Raw genomic sequence first — 12,755 nt, forward strand, 5'->3', positions numbered from 1 at the left:
TGGTGCCTGGCATCCAACACCAAGGCTTTTGAAGCAAGTGACAAACAGAAATCACCAGGCACTTCCTCTGACTTCCCTCTCAATAATTCTGTGTCTAGCTTGTTTGGTGCATTTGGTAAGAAAGGAAGCTGAATATTAACGAGTTGTGTTGTGGCAATAATTAAAGCTTTTAGCAAGCTAAAATTCTGCCTTGATTGGCAGCTCATCATTACCTAGCAACAAACTCACCTCACCGCTTGGCAGTTGCAGAAATGATGCAACGAGTTGCTCAAAATATTGAGATGGGTCTCGCCAGACTTCTCATTCGATTTTACCACAAATCTTACCAGAGCCCCTATTGTTCAGGTCCTCATAAGGTTCTGTCTATTAACTCTTCTAGGAACAGGGAATCAATGAGGAAAAAAATCACACTGTACCAGGAGCAGGGAATCCACAGAGAGCTTTTCGTTGACTATTCCAGAACTATTCCTCCGCCTCACTATGATCTTGAACTTTCCTCTGTAGTAACTTGTAAGACCTTTCTATTTTTAGTTTTGAGTTGTCTAATATTATCATTCCCTTTTTCCTTCATGTTCACCATCCTTATAATTTTCTTTCTTATCACCTTCTTCTGAATGCTACAGCCATACCAGCTTTGCCTTTTTTGAAATGACATTCATTAATGATCTTTTCTCCTCCACCCTCCTGAGAACTTGGTTATTGCTCTTGTGTTCACTCCAGCTGACCCAGTCCATCCATCAACAAAACCACATTTCACAACTTTCAAGACTTTGGATGTCTATTTTTCATAACGTCCACGTTGAAGTTACATGCAGCAAGACATTCTAAATCACAGCCTTTTTAATTATTTATTTGTGATCTCTACTCATTCTTATTATTAGCAGATCTTTATGTTTGGAGAATGTATTCTTTGCCATTGGTATTCTAGCTGTGATATCCTTTTAGCAATCATCATCCTCTGACAAGGAGGATGTCTCTTAAGTGCTTACTTTATGGTATCATTTCCAGCTGTTGACCATTTATTTGGATGTCTGCTTTATCATCATTATTTCTTTCCATCTTCATAACTTTTGTCTTTCTTTTACATTAATTTTCTTTCCATAAGCTTCCTCTGGTGCATTTGTTCTACCCATTAATATATTAATCATCTCTTATGCTAACTGCAAGGGTCTAGTCATAAGCAAATGTCAAAACTTACTAATTGATGTCCTGCTTTGAAAAGTTTCTTAACTTCATTTAGTACTTCCTTCATTATGACTTTTGATTGAATGCTAAAGAGCAATGGAGATAATTAATTGTTGAGTCTCATCTGATTACTCCAAGTCCTGTGTGTCCCATGTACAGAGCTACAACCATTCTTTTGTCCCTTCTGTCAACTTTGCCTGCCTCCTACACTTAAGACCATAAGACATAGGAGTGGAAGTAAGGCCATTTGGCCGATTGAGTCCACTCCGCCATTTAATCATGGCTGCTGGGAATTTCAATGCCACTTGCCCACACTCTCCCTGTAGCCCTTAATTCTTTGCAAGATCAAGAATTTATCAACCTCTGCCTTGAAGATGTTTAACATCCTGGCCTCCACTGCGCTTCATGGCAATGAATTCCACAGGCCCACCACACTCTGGCTGAAGAAATGTCTCCTCATTTCCATTCTAAATTGACCCCCTCTACTTATAACGTTGTGCCCACGGGTCCTAGTATCCCCACCTAACGAAAACAAATTTCCAGCATCCACCCTTTCTAAGATATGCATTATCTTGTAAGTTTCTATCAGATCTCCCTTCAACCTTCTAAACTCCAATGAATACAATCCCAGGATCCTCAGCCATTCATTGTATGTTAGGCCAACCGTTCCAGGGATCATCCACGTGAATCTCCTTTGGACACACTCCAGTGCTATTATGTCCTTCCTGAGGTGTGGAGCCCAAAATTGGACACAGTATTCTAAATAGGGCCTAACTAGAGCTTTATAAAGTCTCAGTAGCACATCACCGCTTTTGTATTCCAACCGTTTTGAGATAAATGACAACATTACATTTGCTTTCTTAACCACTGACTCAACCTGTAAGTTAACCTTTAGAGAATCCTGGACTAACACTCCCAGATCCCTTTGTACTTCGACTTTATGAATTTTCTCACCGTTTAGAAAATAGTCCATACCTGTATTCTTTTTTCCAAAATGTAAGACCTCGCATTTGCTTACATTAAATTTCATCAGCCATTTCCTGGACCACTCTCCTAAACTGTCTAAATCTTTCTGCAATCTCCCCACCTCCTCAGAACTACCTGCCTGTTCGCCTAACTTCATATCATCGGCGAACTTCAACAGAATGCGCCTAGCCCCCTCGTCCAGATCATTAATATATAAAGTGACCAGCTGCTGCCCCAACACTGAACCCTGCGGGACACCACTTGTCACCAGCTGCCATTCTGAAAAATAACCTTTTATCCCAACTCTCTGCCTTCTGTCAGACAGCTAATCCTCAATCAATGCCAGTGGCTCACCTCCTCGAACACCATGGGCCCTCACCTTACTCAGCAGCCTCCCGTGAGGCACCATATCAAAGGCCTTTTGAAAGTCTAGGTAGATAACATCCACTGGATTTCCCTGGTCTAACCTACTTGCTACCTCTTCAAAGAATTCTAACAGGTTCGTCAGGCATGACATCGCCTTACTAAATCCATGCTGACTTGTTCTAATCCAACTCTGCACTTCCAAGAATTTAGAAATCTCATCTTTAACAATGGATTCTAGCATTTTACTGACAACTGAGGTTAGGCTAATCGGCAGATAATTTTCTATCTTTTGTCTTGATTCTTTTGAACAAGGGGGTCACAATAGTGATTTTCCAATCATCTGGGACTTTCCCTGGCTCCAGTGATTTTTGGACGATTACAACCAATGCATCTGCTAATTCTTCAGCCACCTCCCTCAGAACTCTAGGATGTAGCCCATCTGGGCCAGGAGATTTATCATTTTTTAGACTTTTTAGCTTCTTTAGCACTTTCTCTTTTGTAATGGCCACCATACGCAACTCTGCCCCATGACTCTCCTTAATTGTTGGGATAATACTCATGTCTTCCACTGTGAAGATTGACACAAAGTTTTCATTAAGTTCTTCAGCTATTTCCTTATCTCCCATCACAAGTCTTCCTGCATCAATTTGGAGCAGCCCATTTTCTACTTTTACCTCTCATTTGTTTCTTATGTATTGAAAGAAACTTTTACCGGCATTTCTAGTATTACTGGCTAGCGTACCTTCATATTTGATCCTCTCCTTACATATTCCTTTCTTTGTTATCCTCTGTTTGTTTTTATAGTCTTCCCAATCTTCTGATTTCCCAGTGCACTTGGCCACTTTATAGGCTCTCTCTCTCTCTTTCTATGATACCTTTCCTGATTTTGTCAGTCATGGCTGTCTAACCACCCCGTGGATAATTTTTCTTTTCTTTGGAATGAATCCCTGTACTGTGTCCTCAATTATGCCCAGAAACTCCTGACATTGTTGTTCTATTGTCTTCCCCACTAGGCTTTGCTTCTAGTCAATTTTCGTCAGTTCCTCTCTCATGCGTCTGTAATTACCTTTATTTAACTATAACACCATTACATCCGATTTTGCCTTCTCTCTTTCAAACTGCAGACTGAACTCTACCATATTATGATCGCTGCCTCCGAAGTGTTCCCTTATTTTATAATCTTTTACAAAGTCTGGCTTATTACATAGCACAAAGTCCAGAATAGCCTGCTCCCTTGTGGGCTCCATCACAAGCTGTTCCAAAAAGCCATCCTCTAAGCATTCCATGAATTCCCTTTCTTTGGATCCACCGGCAACATTATTCACCCAGTCCATTTGCTTATTGAAGTCCCCTATGATCACTGTGACCTTGCCTTTCTGACATGCCCTATCTATTTCCTGGTACATCTTGCACCCCTGGTCCTGACCACTGCTGTGAGGTCTGCTAATAACTCCCATTATGGTTTTTTGCCTCTGTGGTTCCTCAACTCCACTCACACAGACTTGACATCATCTGACCCTATGTTATTTAGTGCCATAGATTTACTTTCATTCTTAACTAGCAAGGCAACCCCGCCCCCTTTGCCCACCTCCCTGTCTTCTCAATAAGTTGTAAATCCTTGGATGTTTAACTGCCAGTCCTGAACCCCCTGCAACCACATCTCTGTGATGCCTACCACATCACAATCATTCACAATGATTTGTGCTGTTAATTCATCTACTTTGTTCCGAATACTATGAGCATTCAGGTAAAGAACCTTAATGCTAATTTTCTTATCCTCATGATTTCCATCATCTCCAATAATATGTCCTAAGTTTCCTTCCGTATCGATTCATTCCTAGTCTGCCTGGAACTTAAACCCTGCACACATGCTAACCTGCTGCTTATCTTTCTACTTGACTCCATATTCCCTGTTGCTTTCCCTTTTCCTTCCCCCTGACTCATAAGTTTAAAGTCCTAGTGACCACCCTATTTGTCCTTTTCGCCAGAACACTGGTTCCAGATCCGTTCAGGTGGAGATCGTCCCATAGGTACAGATCGCCCTGGTTCCAAAATTGATGCCAATGTCCCATGAAATGGAATCCCTCTTTCCAACACCAATCTCTTAGCCACGTGTTTACTTCCCTAGTTTTCTTATCCCTATGCCAATTAGCACCCGGCTCGGGCAGTAATACAGAAATTATAACAGTCGAGGACCTGTTCTTCAATTTCCTTCCTAGTGCTTGATACTCCCCAAACAGGTCCTCCTTCCTAGCCTTGCCTATGTTGTTTGTGCCAACATGGACCACAAAAACTGGATCTTCTCCCTCTTGTTCCAATATCCTTTCAAGCTGGTCAGAGATGTCCTGCACCATGGCACTGGGCAGACAATACACCACTTGAAATAGCACTTGCCAGTTCACCACTTTGAAAGCGTTTTCATAATCCACAAAACACGTCTCACTGGTAAACACAACACTCTATGACTAGAGCCTATAATTTCACATGCTTCCTTAAACTGAATTGATCATAGTTGATGTAATGGCAAACTTTGGCTTTCATTCTATTTGCTAGGATCTTTAATACTGCCTTGGATATATGAGTAATCAAAGTTATGGTATAATGTTCTTCCATATTGTGGTGTTTCTGGGACCATTGTGCTCTTCAAAAAGGCCCCAATCATTCTCCTTTATTCACTTGTTGCCTTCTCTCCAAATGCTGTTATCATTTCTTTTGGGATTTCATCACGCCCTTTCACTTTTACTTGTTTCAGATGGTTTATTGGCTCTAAATATTTTATATCCCATCTTATCGGGTCTTAACATTTAAATTATCCTGGGCTCTGTATCTGATATAGGGAATCTGATATAGGGAATCCGATATAGGGAATACAGGGCGGCACGGTGGCACAGTGGTTAGCACTGCTGCCTCACAGCGCCAAAGACCCGGGTTCAATTCCCGCCTCGGGCAACTGTCTGTGTGGAGTTTGCACATTCTCCCCGTGTCTGCGTGGGTTTCCTCTGGGTGCTCCGGTTCCCTCCCACAGTCCAAAGATGTGCAGGTTAGGTGAATTGGCCATGCTAAATTGCCCATAGTGTTAGATGAAGGGGTAAATGTAAGGGAATGGGTCTGGGTGGGTTGCTCTTCGGAGGATCGGTGTGGGCTTGTTGGGCCGAAGGGCCTGTTTCCACACTGTAAGTAATCTAATCAACGGAGGACAAACCATTGCCTCTACAAGGAATAGGGAATAAAGAGGTGAAAAAAAAGGACTCCTTCAGGAACAAGGAATAAGCAGGGAGTAGTGACTGTTCCATGACCAGGAAATAGAGCATCGGTGAAACCAAAATCTAGAATACTATGTACAATTTTGGTTTCCTTATTTAAGAAAGCATATAATTGCAAAGAAGCAGTACAGAGAAGGTTCAGATGACTGAGACCATTAATCTGTGAAATTCTTTCCTCTAATCTGTGAAGTTCTTTCCTCAAAGCTGTGAAGGCTGGATCATTGCATATTTTTCAGGCTGAGTGAAGTAGATTATTGACTGCCAAGTGAGTCAAAAAATACAGGAGTAGGCAGGAACGTAGAGGCCACACTAAAGTATGTCATGATCTTTTCAAATGTTAGAGCAGGCTGTAAGGGGTGAATGGCCTGGCTACTATTGCTCCTAATTGGATTGTTCATAAAAATACGGGGACCAAATCACTGAGTGCACCTGCAAGAAAGAATAAACAGGGAGGACTGTACCAGGAACAGGGAATAAGTCCACATCAGAAATAAAAGTGTTGGGATGAAGCCTGATTCACATAGTAAGGCAATTGATTTACTTATCCTTAAATACAAATTCACCATCATTTCAGCCTTGATTAAAATCAAAATCTTGTTGATAAACTGGAGGTTCTTTTTGTTGTTCCTTACAGTGACCTTCCATTCAACTGTTCTTGGAGTTGCGGTTAAAAAAACAGAGAGAAAACAACAGCTTAGACCAACCCATTTCCCTGACTGATGGAGTAAACGCAGAGCCAGGGGAAAAGAAGAATTAGGGAAAAAATAGAAACCAAAATTAGATTCATAAGATCTGCATTGTTGACATTCTAGAGATTTATTTAATTAATGTGACAGCAAAATGTTACTTCTTTTACATCAGTAAACATACTATCTAATACAAAAATACTCGTAGCTAATCTTTAGGCAGTGTCTGACTCACACTTTTAACCTAGTCAGAATTGTGTATTGAATAGCAAAAGACTAGTGTAGAGAACATTTCTCCAGTTAAGCATATCCACAGTGCCATCTATTGGTTCTTCTTATTGTAGGTTTGCTCTCTCACCAATAGTGAATGTGATCGAACATAAAAATAAATTCTCGCAGGAAATATTATGTTAGAATCATCAATCTTGCATCAGAAAATGTGGTAGAGTTTAGCATTCTTGTTGTAATGCTGGGCTAACAGACAAAAATAGGAAATTTAAATCAACTTAATCACAAGTTGCAAAATTGAATTCAATAAACAAGGCAACTGGTCAAAAAGTGCCACAAATATTCTTTTAAAAAAGAACCTGGTTCCCTTCATAGTTTGATTGTGAATGTCATCTAATGCTATAAGAAGTAATCTGGGATGCGTTAAATGGCTAGAACAAAAAAAAATGACTTTGAACAATTTCTCCTTTTCAGAGTAACTGAGATGTAAGATTTATATTTTTGCTAGAATACATTGAATCGTTACAGATAAGGAAAGTAGGATCCTATTGATTAGTTGTAAGAAAAAGGATAAAAAGTCATGACACCATCATTACCTTTTCATTACCTCAATGTTTTCATTTCCATAGTGCTATTAGACCATTTGCTTGATACCACATTAAACTCAAACCTTTTTTAATTCATATATGGATGGTGGGCATCACAGGATCAGCAAACAATTATCGTCTATCAATATGTGCCCTATAGAAGGTGATGTTGAGCTATCTTCTGGAATGGCTCCAGTCTATTTTGTATAGATTATGGAGGGAGTTCCAGGATTTTGACTCAGTGATACTGAAGGAATGGTGATATTTTTCCAAGTCAGGATGATGAGTGGCTTAGAGGGGAACTTGCAATGGTGGTTTTCCCATGTGTATAATGCCCTTGTCCTTATAGGTGTTAGGCATTGTGGGTTTGGAAGGTGATGTCTAAAGAGCCTTGGTGAATTTCTGTAATATACCTTGTAGATGATAAACACCACCACTACTGCCTTTGTGGATGGAATGAATATGATGCCAATCAAGCAAGCTGCTTTGAGCTAGATGATGTCAAACCTCTTCAGTGTTGTTGGAGATTCACTCATCCAGATAACTGAGGAGTATTCCTGCACACTCTTGACTGTACCTTGTAGACAGTGGACAGATTTTGGAAAGTCAGGATATGAATTACTCACTACACGATTCTTAGCCTCTTGTAGCCACAATATTTATTTGGCTGGACCAACTCAGTTTCTGGTAAATGACCCCCAGATATCTTTTTTTAAGTGATTTTCAATGTTAATGCCATTGAATGTCGAGGGACAAGGGTTAAGATGCCTGGCACTTGTCCTATGAATATCACTTATCATGTTTCAGCGCAACCTGGATATTGTCAAGGTCTTGCTGCATTTGGACATAGACTGCTTCAATATCTGAGGAAACAAAAGTAAAATAATGACTATGCTGGAACAAACTCAGAAAATGGCAGGGAAACTCAGCAGTTCTGGCAGCATCTGTTGAGTGAAAGAAACAGATTTAATGATTCATGTCCAATATGATTCTTCTTCAGAATGGAATTTAGTATCTGAGGAGCTGCAAATGTTCTAACATTATGTAATCGTCAGTGAACATCCCCATTTACCTTACCTAAGTGAAGCTCAGAAGTGAATTTTCTGAACCTATACATTCTTCAACATGTAGTCCTGACATCCAACTCCATACATTTCCCAGTTTACCCCATCTCAAACCATCCTCTATCTAAATCCTCATCCTTTCCTTTTTTAAAAATTCTTTGCAGCCAGAGCAGTGTTGATTGCCCATCCCTACTTGATCTTGAGATTATGGAAGTAGTCTACCAATATAAGCACCAATTAATAGTTTTATACAACTGAATGGCTTGACAGTTCATTTCAGAGGGCAATTAAGAGTAATCTTTAGTTTGGGTAAGGATGGTGGATTTCCTTCCCAAAACCATTAGTAAACTAGATGAGTTTTCACAGCTGTCCCGTTGTTTCATGGTCTTCATTTACTCCGATAAACTTCATATTCCAGATTTATTTAAATGACTGGATTTAGATTCTCCAGCTATTGTGATGGGATTTGAACTCATGTGTCCAGCATTTGTCCAGAATGCTGGATTTTGAGTCCAGTAACATATTAGTGTAACATGGTGGCTCAGTGGTTAGCACTCTGCCTCACAGTGCTAGGAACCTGGGTTCAATTCCACCTGTGGGCGACTGTCCACGTGGAGTTTGTACATTCTCCCTCTGTTTGTATGGGTTTCCTCCCACAATCCAAAAGATGTGCAGGTTAGGTGAATTGGCCATGCTAAATTGCGCATAGTGTTCAGGGGAATGTAGATTAGGTCCATTAGTCAGGAGTAAAGGTAGACTAATTGGGTAGAGAAATGGGTCTGGGTGGGATACTCTTTGGAGGGTTAGTGTGGAGTTTTTGGGCCAAATGGCCTGTATCCACACAGTCGAGATTCTATTCTATATCCTCTACAAAATTGTAATAATCAACTCTTTTAATTATCTACATGCTTTAAAGTGTGCCAATATAGATTAACAGAAGCTGTAAAAGTTTACTTCAATTTGGAGGTTTCTTATATGTATATTTAAAAACAGTTTCCTTTGTGATAGGGCAATTGTTGTAATCCATCTTTACTACACGCAGAAAGCTTTTTGGAAAAACATACAGTAGCATTAGATTTGTCTCTTTTCATTAATATTAATGCAAGCAAAATAATTAGTGAAACTATTTTCTCAATGAATTTATGTCTCATTCAGCTAATGGTTACAGTACATTGCTTATTTCTGTTTGTTAAATTATAAATAAGTATTGATTAATGTATAGGAGATAGGAAAAAAAACAATTTAGCGATTGCATTCCATAATGAACTCTCCTTGTCAGTCATAGTTGCAAGATAATGCTGGATTTGTAGAATAAAGAACAAAGAACAATGCAACACAGGAACAGGCCCTTCGACCCTCCAAGCTTGCACCACCACATTTTGCCTTTCTATACTAAAACTGTCTTCATGTACAGGATCTGTATCCCTCTATTCCCTTCCTATTCTTGTATTCATCCAAGGTGCTTCTGAATGCAACTATTGTGTCTGCTTCCATCATCTCCTCTGGCAATGCAATCCAGGCACTTGCCACCCTTTGTGTGAGAAACGTGCCTCACACATCTCTTTTAAACTTCCCCCCTCACACCCTGAACCTATGTCCCCAAGTAATTGATCCCTCAAACCCTGGAAAAAGCCTCATATTTCCTATTCTATCCATGCCATTCACAATCTGATAAACCTCTATCAGGCCACACCCTCAACCTCCTGTGTTCCACTGAAAACAATCAGTCTATCCAACATTTCTTCATAGCTAATATCCCTCATACATCTTGGTAAACCTTTTCTGTACCCTCTCTAAAGCATCCACATCTTTCTGGTGGTGTAGTGAGCAGAACTGTATGCAATATTCCAAGTGTAGCCTAACTGAAGTTCTATAAAACTGCAGCATAACTTGTCTATCCTTCCACTCAATGCCCCTTCCAATGAAGGCAAGCATGCCATAAGCCTTTTTTACTACCTTATCTACCTATGCTGCCAACTTCAGTGATCCGTGGACCTGCATACCCAGGTCCCTCTGCATATCAATACTCCAAAGTGTTCTGCCATTCACTGTATAATTTCCATCTGCATGTGATCTTCCAAAATGCATCACCTCACATTTGTCCGGATTAAACTCCATTTGCCAATTTTCTGCCCATGCCTCCAACTGATCTGTATCATTATGTTGTACACTTTACTGGAGTGTAAGGTAAAATAAATAAAGTGGCAATGAATTTGTTAATAAAAAGCATTAAAATGATTTTTGTAATTTCTGGAAAAGGGCAAAATTAATAACTTATCAGAAAGAAAGCTTGTAAGAAGCAATACTGCCATGCCTGTGTTATTCTTTTGCTCGATAATTTGTGTTTCGACTTTTTTTATTTGCTTTTCACGAACAAAATTGGTGAGTTTGTCTCAGAAAGGGAGTTTTTAGTTGATGCAACAATGCTATCTCCTGTAACATAAGAAACTAGGTGTGAAGATTGTGGTACTGAAGAATTCAAAATATATTTGTTACAATGAACTATTATGTACAACTGTTACATTACAATCCATTGTCAGGCACCCTCTGTCCTGGGTTTCCAAATAAAACTTTAAAAAGTGCTCATCGTGTCAGCAATAATTGCACTTGTTGTGTTGCTGAATCAATCAATTGGAATTTTAGAAAAGCAACCCATCACAAGGACATAATCTTCCCAATGCACTGTAATGGATATATTGTTACTTCCATCCAAGAAGTGGATGGAAAATTGCTTGGCTGTAAAAGCTCCTTCTGCTTCTGAAATTGATACATTTGTCATACCTTATATGCATTCGCAACCTTGAATATCCTGAGACACCCCCTGGCCAGTGTTCACATTGACATGCTGGTTATCCTTGTGGGTTTTAAGCCCATACGTCCCTGATATAATGTGGACACGATATCTTGGTGTAATTCTTTTGGAATTAGGACTTGCTTGCTCTCTTGAAAATGGCTTGTCGAAATATACAAAGTTCATGAATGATAAAAATGCACAAATCTTCTCAGGTACTTCTTTGATAACATCTAGCCATCCCTGGATAATGATCTTTCACAACTCTTGGAGTTGTTCATCTCTAGCAGTGCTGATTGCAATTGTTCACAGTGGCTCTGGCCAAAGTGTAGCAGAACAACCTTGAGAATACCTTTGTAGTCAAGAGCATTGATGCGAAAAATATCTTAGTCTTTGCATATGTTAGGCAGTCTGCTCAGCATGTCAAAAATAATCAGCATTACCTGTCTTATATCTCACTTCATGGACATATCCTTGCAAATTTTGATTGATTCAACTGTGTCATATGTGGTCCGTTCCACCTCAGTGGGTGTTGTTTGAAGCTCATGAATTGTGACTATATTGAGATCTCAGCATACTGGTAATCCTGCCATTGATGGACTGTTGGTACCGACCAGGTAGAGGATCTTGAGAAGCCAAGATGCAGTTGCATATTGGCACTGCATGTGTTACTCTACCAACCTACAATATTTGTGATCTGTTATACACCGTGACACAGTCTCTTGAAGGCTGTACCGTGGAGCACAACTTGCTGTGATAGATAATTTTCAGAATTGTAGACATAATATGTTGGCACTAGTTCCCATATCTATCTCAAATTCTAGTGCAGGTCATTCTGCCTTTACAGCACATATGATACTAATAGTTATAAAAACTTTTGATCACTTATATTGTTGCCACAGTGTGTATGGTTAACAACATGGAAAGCCTGGTCGTCATCTGAAAGAGGCCTTCACTTGGTTGTCTCTGAACCTTGTTGATAGTTTTGTTATGTACATTCCTAACACTTTCCCTGCTGCCAGTGTTGTCATGTTGTACTGCCTTATTGGTCAACAGTGTTTTGCCCTGCTGTCTGGCTTGGCATTTGGAACCAGATTTCCTGTATATGATTTCAAAAGTGTCATCGAGCCAGATGCTATAAAAATATTAAGAACATCTGGAGAGCTTTTGGGTAGGCACATCTGTTACACTCTTTGTTGGTTTGATGAACTTTCTACTTTTCCCTGTGGAGGGAATATACCATGACTGTGCCCAAACCCTATCATCTTTGAAGGTAGCCCATCAATGTCCTTAGGAGAAAGTGAGGACTGCAGATGCTGGAGATCAGAGCTGAAAATGTGTTGCTGGAAAAGCACAGCAGGTCAGGCAGCATCCAAGGAGCAGGAGAATCGTCGTTTCGGGAATGAGCCCTTCTTCAGGAATGAGGAAAGTATGCTAAGCAGGCTAAGATAAAAGGTAGGGAGGACGGACTTGGGGGAGGGGCGTTGGAAATGCGATAGGTGGAAGGAGGTTAAGGTGAGGGTGATAAAGTGAGGGTGATAGGCCAGAGTGGGGGCGGAGAGGTCAGGAAGTAGATTGCAGGTTAGGAAGGTGGTGCTGAGTTTGAGGGTTGGGACTGA

The sequence above is a fragment of the Chiloscyllium plagiosum genome, chromosome 2, assembly GCF_004010195.1.
Source record: "Chiloscyllium plagiosum isolate BGI_BamShark_2017 chromosome 2, ASM401019v2, whole genome shotgun sequence".
Taxonomy (NCBI): domain Eukaryota; kingdom Metazoa; phylum Chordata; class Chondrichthyes; order Orectolobiformes; family Hemiscylliidae; genus Chiloscyllium; species Chiloscyllium plagiosum.